This window comes from Eubalaena glacialis, chromosome 5 (assembly GCF_028564815.1).
Source record: "Eubalaena glacialis isolate mEubGla1 chromosome 5, mEubGla1.1.hap2.+ XY, whole genome shotgun sequence".
Classification (NCBI taxonomy): domain Eukaryota; kingdom Metazoa; phylum Chordata; class Mammalia; order Artiodactyla; family Balaenidae; genus Eubalaena; species Eubalaena glacialis.
Window position 1 is genome coordinate 154,035,798 of NC_083720.1, and position 6,695 is coordinate 154,042,492.

At 41.9% G+C, this 6,695-nt stretch overlaps 1 long non-coding RNA gene across 1 annotated transcript in view; it reads right to left on the reverse strand.

Moving 5' to 3' along the window:
• Positions 1 to 5,978, reverse strand: part of LOC133092453 (uncharacterized) — a 46,630-nt gene extending 40,652 nt beyond the window's left edge. The window contains exon 1 of the long non-coding RNA XR_009701056.1: positions 5,941 to 5,978. This is a non-coding gene — a long non-coding RNA (uncharacterized LOC133092453). The remainder of the gene's footprint in view (positions 1 to 5,940) is intronic.
• Between the last annotated feature and the right edge of the window lie 717 nt (positions 5,979 to 6,695).

Below are 6,695 nucleotides of genomic sequence, written 5' to 3' on the forward strand. Positions count from 1 at the left end.
CAATTCATTGTATTGAGATTATTCAGAATAATCTCATGATATTTAAATTCTCTACTCTACAGTTGAATGCCATTGTGCATACCTTATGTTATTTATCACTTTGTCTTTTTTTCCTTAACCAGTTTTGGTTTTATATTTGTCTTTTAAATAAACTGTATTGATCTCTTCTATTGATCTTTGTTACATAATGGATCCTTGATGATCTCTATTCTCAGGCATAGATTCTATACGGGAGGAAGCTTTGTTATATTAGGTGTAAAACCACATAACCCACAATTCTTTCAAGGAGGCAAGTCATTGATAACTTGCCCTATTTCTTTTGTAATTATTAGACTTGTTTCCCACAGCTGTGGTTTGGGTCACTGATTCATTTCCAAAAATAATTTAGAATGTTATATCTATTAACTATAATTATGAACATTATTAACTTATTATAAAAGTCCTCTGTATCATTGTAGTCCCATTCTCATTTCCAATTTTGTTTATATTTTTATTGTGTATCCTAGAGAGTGGTCTGTGTTTCCGGTTTTCAAAAATTAGTTCTAGCTTTTATTTACACATTATATTATTTTTTGAATACCACCTCATTAGTTTTTGACTTAGTTCATAATCTTTTATTTCTCTTTTGTCCTGTTTGTTATTATTATTGTTGTCATTATTATCATATAACCCATTCAAAGATTGTTTGAAACATTGCCAAAGTATTTAGATGTTTAGAAGAGTGTAGACTTTAGCAGAGGAATGGGAGGATTTTCCATGGATTCTCTCAGAAAGATAAGTTTTCATCATGTCCTTTGTTAAGTAACTATTTAAATGGCTTTTACGGAATGTTTGGGTATAATTCTGTAAACACACCCCCCTCCCCCCCATGTATCTCTGATGAGATGAAAATCCTGTGATTTTACCAAAAGATCTGCCTGGAGGACAGATTGCAATCATATTCAATTACTGATGAACGTGTTAGATGTATTGGGTCCCTGACCCTATGAGAGATGATAAGGAATCACAATCTTGCACGGAAACCCTGAGTCTTTATTTTATCACATTTCCCCAGGTGATTTGGATACACAGCCAGACACCCTTCCCACTGCCTTGAAACAGAAATGTGTTTTGCTTATAATATGTAGACATTTCTGTGGGATGAATGGAGCTTAACTACTTGCTAATCATATGCAAAATGGAGTTTTGAAAAAAGTTTCATTGCTAATCTAAGGCATTGGATGAAGTCCCAAAAGGTTCAGAGTTTTGCTTCATTACATTTTCTGGTAACAAGTATCTGGTAAGTCCTTGTCTAATCACAGAAAGAAAAAATGGAGGCTGCGATTAATACATACACACTACTATATAAAAAATAATCAACAAGGACCTACTGTATAACACAGGGAACTCTACTCAATACTCTGTAATAACCAATATGGGAAAAGAACCTGAAGAAGAATACATATATGTATATGTATAACTGAATCATTTTGCTCTATACCTGAAACTAACACAATATTGTAAATCAACTCTACTCCAATACAAAATAAAAATTAAAAAAAAAACCAACAACAGTGCTGCAAGGAACACCTTTGTAACTAAAAAAGAATTATAATAATAAAAAAATAAATAAGAAAAATGGGTTTTGAACATGTTAACCTGAAAACAAAATGCATTTTAAATTTGTGAAGAGAAAACTTTTTCTTTAGTATATGTGTTGAATTTTAAATGTCTCCACTTTCAAGTCCTTTTTTCAAAATGATTTTGGCTTTGTTAGCAGTGCGGCAGTTGTAACTATAGGAGTGTAAGATTTAAAAGACATTTGAGAGAGTCATTCATTTTCTGCCAAACTCTTAATAACCCGTGCTATTTTCAGCGGTAGTGATCTCCACCTCAGAGTCCTAGGGAAGTGATGGGTTTATTCTTGAGGGATGGGTGTCACTTTCTGTTGATGATACTGATGAGAGTCGACCCAGTGGCCAGTGGCCTTGCTCCTGCTGGCAGAAGTGGACCTGCTGGTCAAATGTCCTTCAGAGGCACCCCGTGAATTAAACCATATTCTGGGACCACTGATCATTGCAGCTCTCCTTCTTTCACACTGCATCTGCGATGCTGGGGAGCTCAAACACATTTTGTAGTTTTCAATTTCTTTGATGCAGAATTTGGGGAAGAGTATGAGAATCATATATAGCACAAATCATACTCACATTTAAAAATCCCAGCTTTCCTCTGTGATCTGGTGGGCATTTATCACATGTTTGTTGAGCTGGCGCCTTTTGAACACCCTTCCAATGGGACACCATGAGTCCTGCGTCCCCAAGTCAGAAGGTAGAAAACTCTCTCCCAGCCTTCCTGTGGTCTGTGTGACCTGGGCTCTGTCCATCAAAAGTGCTGTGAGACTTTCAATTTAGAAGTAAGTAGTAGGGGTAGGTAGGTACCTACTGTGTAGAATCTATCCTTTGGTGGGGATTGTAGTAGAGTTTGGGGAACGCTGTATTAGTCTCAAAGGCGTGAGCTGCAATACTTGTGCTCAGCAGCAGTGGAGGTGACGATGGTCTCCCTGAAGCAACCCTCACCCTGTGGGTGGTTTGCTGGTCTGCAGCTGGGCTTGACTCTCAGCCTCCTTAGAGAGCCTCTGAGCTTCCTGATACCCTTCAGTCACTTATTAAATGTTATTTGGGATGGATTCTCATGTCTGCAGCAAAGAACTCTGAACTTGCACCTTCTCTCACACTTGCTGACCTCATTCCAGATATTTTGGTTTTCTTTCTGTCATTTCAAAAACCACCATTTTGTCCCCACCTCAGGCTCTTCATTTTATGTTCCTTCTGCCTCAAATACGGATGCTCTCAGAGTCAGCTTTTCCCATCCTTAGGACTCTGATCTAACACCAGCCTTTCAAAGACGTCAGCCTCACCACTCTTTCTTCTCCCATCCTGTGATCCCCATTACCTTCCTTGTTTATTTATTTTTTTAATTAATATTTTTAAAACCTCCCTTGTTTAGCTGGCTGGTTTGTGGGTGTTTTTTTCATGTCTTCCTCACAGCTTGAGGACAGGACCCTTTTCAGTTTTGTTTACTGAAGTATTTTCAGAATCTGGAGTAGAGCCTGGCAAAGAGTTGACATTCACTCATTAAGAACGAATGAATGAATGAATGAATGAATATGCCTAATGTATTATTTCACTTTCAAGAGCTTGTTGAGGACAGTATTAAGAATCCTAGATTTGTATTTTGGCCTGGTAGAAGAAAGAACTGAGAAACTCAAGGAGAATTGAGCTGGAGGTAGGAAGAGAGAATATCAAGTATACACTCCTAGCTGCTATATACTCAGAGCCTCGTAAAGAACTGCAAGGGATAAAAGAAAATCTAAGAAATTTAAGATATTCCTGCCATTTTAATGTTCTGGAATAGTTAGGGAAGAAGGGTTTGTGGAAATGGAAAAGGAAAAGAGAGAATAATGTGAGTGATGTCATCCTGAAGTGGTGGGAAGTAAGTTTCCCTAAGAGCTTACACTGCTCTGAGTGAAAAATTTGAAGCCATTCTTTGGGGATAAGTTCTTCATGAAGTGAAGAAATATTGGTTTAGGATTTATGTTCTAAAGTTCATTCCTCTGAAACAGGTGATGAAACGTTAATATTTTTTAAGAGAATATTGGTCGCTGTAAGCTTTAATGTGTAAGAGTGGAGTCCTAGTTAATTCCTAATACTGACAAACTTCCAAATTATACCTCTTCAATCACTTTTCTAATTAGTGAGTAGACACCAGGTAGCACATGATCATCCAGACTTTAATTGTCAGGCAGTGCTCTCTCCGGTCCCTCCATATGTTCTAACCAAAAAAAAAAGAGCAATTATGCCAAGATAGCAACTCTAGTTTTGATGATCGAGGCTAATTGGGTAACTGAGCATGATTCAGTTCTATTGCTTATCCAGTCGGAACATAATTAGGATCACATTTTCCACTATCCCATAAGCATACTTATTTCTCGTCTCCCCAAAAAATTTTAGTGTGTAATGTAAATAAGTAAATAAAAAAATAAGTAAACAAAGTTTCTCTCCCCAGGGGATGCACAGATTACATTTTAATTCCCTGAAAAGATAGTCAGAAACTATTATGACACGCTGAGTGAATAAGTACTTGTATACATACATAATAGAATTCATACAGGATCTCATAATAATAACAAGGGACATTTATTGAGCTCATATTATACTCAGGGAACTCTTACCAGGGCTTTACATGTATAAACACACTTAATCCTCACAGCTATCTTACGAGAATACCTTCCTTATTATTCCCATGTTATTTTTGGGGAAAGTAATTTTTTGGAAGGTCAAATGAGTTGCTCAAGTTTAAACAATGAATGAGTGGCAGGGCGGGGATTTTCACCCAGAAATACTGCCACCAAGTTTGTGTCCTTAACCACAGGGCGGTACTGCCTTGACAGTGGGAACAGTGGGAATTTTGAGTTTGTCCCATTCCGATTTGGGACTTGGAGAATATTCCTCAACCTCTCTCAATTTAAAATCTTCATCCATAATAAATAAGTAAAAAATAAATCAGTAAATAAATGATAATCACAAAACCAGTCCATGATAATACCCGCTGAAAAGGGTTGTCATGTTGTTTGAAAGTATCAATAATATAACATGTCAAAGCACCCATCATCCTGATCAGGACATACTGTACCCCTGGTCATCGGTCCTTGCTCAATTTCCTGTGTTAGAAAATTTCATGCCTGAACCAGGGGTACCTTGTCTTGCTATTTTCCCCATTTTGCAGCTTGAATGGGAGAGGCTTCTGTGGGGCAGACCCCGCCACTTCTGCCCCCGACACACACCACAGTGGATGTGATTGTCGGGCCAGCACATGCAGTGGGAATTGTTTCCTCCTAGTCTAGAAACCTTCATGGCATCATTGCCAACGTTGTGATTGGCCTCTGTTACCGTGAATGTTTCCTTCTTTTCCCATTGGCTGATTTCTAAATGTAATATTTAAAAAAAGAACTCGTCCTGCCTGGTGTGGCTGCTTTTTAATGTTATTGGATGGACTTACCTGTCTCCAAAAGGCCAAGTTTGGGTCTTTCCTTCTTTCTTTTTGTCCCCTCCCCCCATCCTCCCTCCTCCTTTTCTTCCTTCTTTCCTTCCTTCCTTCCTTCTCTCCTTTTTCTTTCTTTTATTTTTTTCTTGGTGCACAATTTTCTTTTAATTTTTCAGTTTCAGGCTTTTAGATGATAATGAATTTCAAGTATAAAAGTAGACTCCTTAAAGTACTATCATTTTATCATTTTCATGAATGTACAAAAAGCCTTCCCTTGAAGGTCACTTTAGTTTAACAAATAAAATCATCTGGAGGGGGAGGGGCAAGATGGCGGAAGAGTAAGACGCGGAGATCACCTTCCTTCCCACAGATACAGTAGAAATACATCTACACATGGAACTGCTCCTACAGAACACCCACTGAACGCTGGCAGAAGACCTCAGACCTCCCAAAAGGCAAGAAAATCCCCACGTACTTGGGTAGGGCAAAAGAAAAAAGAAATAACAGAGACAAAAGAATAGGGACGAGACCTGCACCAGGGGGAGGGAGCGGTGAAGGAGGAAAGGTGTCCCCACACTAGGAGCCCCTTCGCGGGCGGAGACTGCGGGTGGCGGAGGGGGGAAGCTTCGGAGCCACGGAGGAGAGCGCAGCCACAGGGGTGCGGAGGGCAAAGCGGAGAGATTCCCGCACGGAGGATCGGCGCCGAGCAGCACTCACCAGCCCCAGAGAGGCTTGTCTGCTCCCCCGCCAGGGCGGGCGGGGCTGGGAGCTGAGGCTCGGGCTTCGGTCGGATCGCAGGGAGAGGACTGGGGTTGGCGGCGTGAACACAGCCTGAAGGGGCTAGTGCGCCACAGCCAGCCGGGAGGGAGTCCGGGAAAAGGTCTGGAGTTGCCGAAGACGCAAGAGACTTTTTCTTACCTCTTTGTTTCCTGGTGCGCGAGGACAGGGGATTCAGAGCGCGGCCTAAATGAGCTCCAGAGACGGGCGCGAGCCGCGGCGATCAGCGCGGACCCCAGAGATGGGCATGAGACGCTAAGGCTGCTGCTGCCGCCACCAAGAAGCCTGTGTGCGAGCACAGGTCACTCTCCACACCGCCCCTCCCGGGAGCCTGTGCCGCCCGCCACGGCCAGGCTCCCGTGATCCGGGGACAACTTCCCCAGGAGAACGCACGGCGCGCCTCGGGCTGGTGCAACGTCACGACGCCTCTGACGCCGCAGGCTCGCCCCGCCTCCTCCGTACCGCTCCCTCCCCCCGCCTGAGTGAGCCAGAGCCCCCAGAGCAGCTGCTCCTTTAACCCTGTCTTGTGTGAGCGAAGAACAGACGCCCTCAGGCGACCTACACGCAGAGGCGGGGCCACATCCAAAGCTGAACCCCGGGAGCTGTGCGAACAAAGAAGAGAAAGGGAAATCTCTCCCAGCAGCCTCAGAAGCAGCGGATTAAAGCTCCACAAACAACTTGATGTGCCTGCATCTGTTGAATACCTGAACAGACAACGAATCATCCCAAATTCAGGAGGTGGACTTTGGGAGCAGGATATATTAATTTTTCCCCTTTTCCTTTTTGTGTGAGTGTATATGTGTATGCTTCTGGGTGAGATTTTGTCTGTATAGCTTTGCTCTCACCGTTAGTCCTAGGGTTAGGTCCGTCCATTTTTTTTTTTACTTAAAAAAATT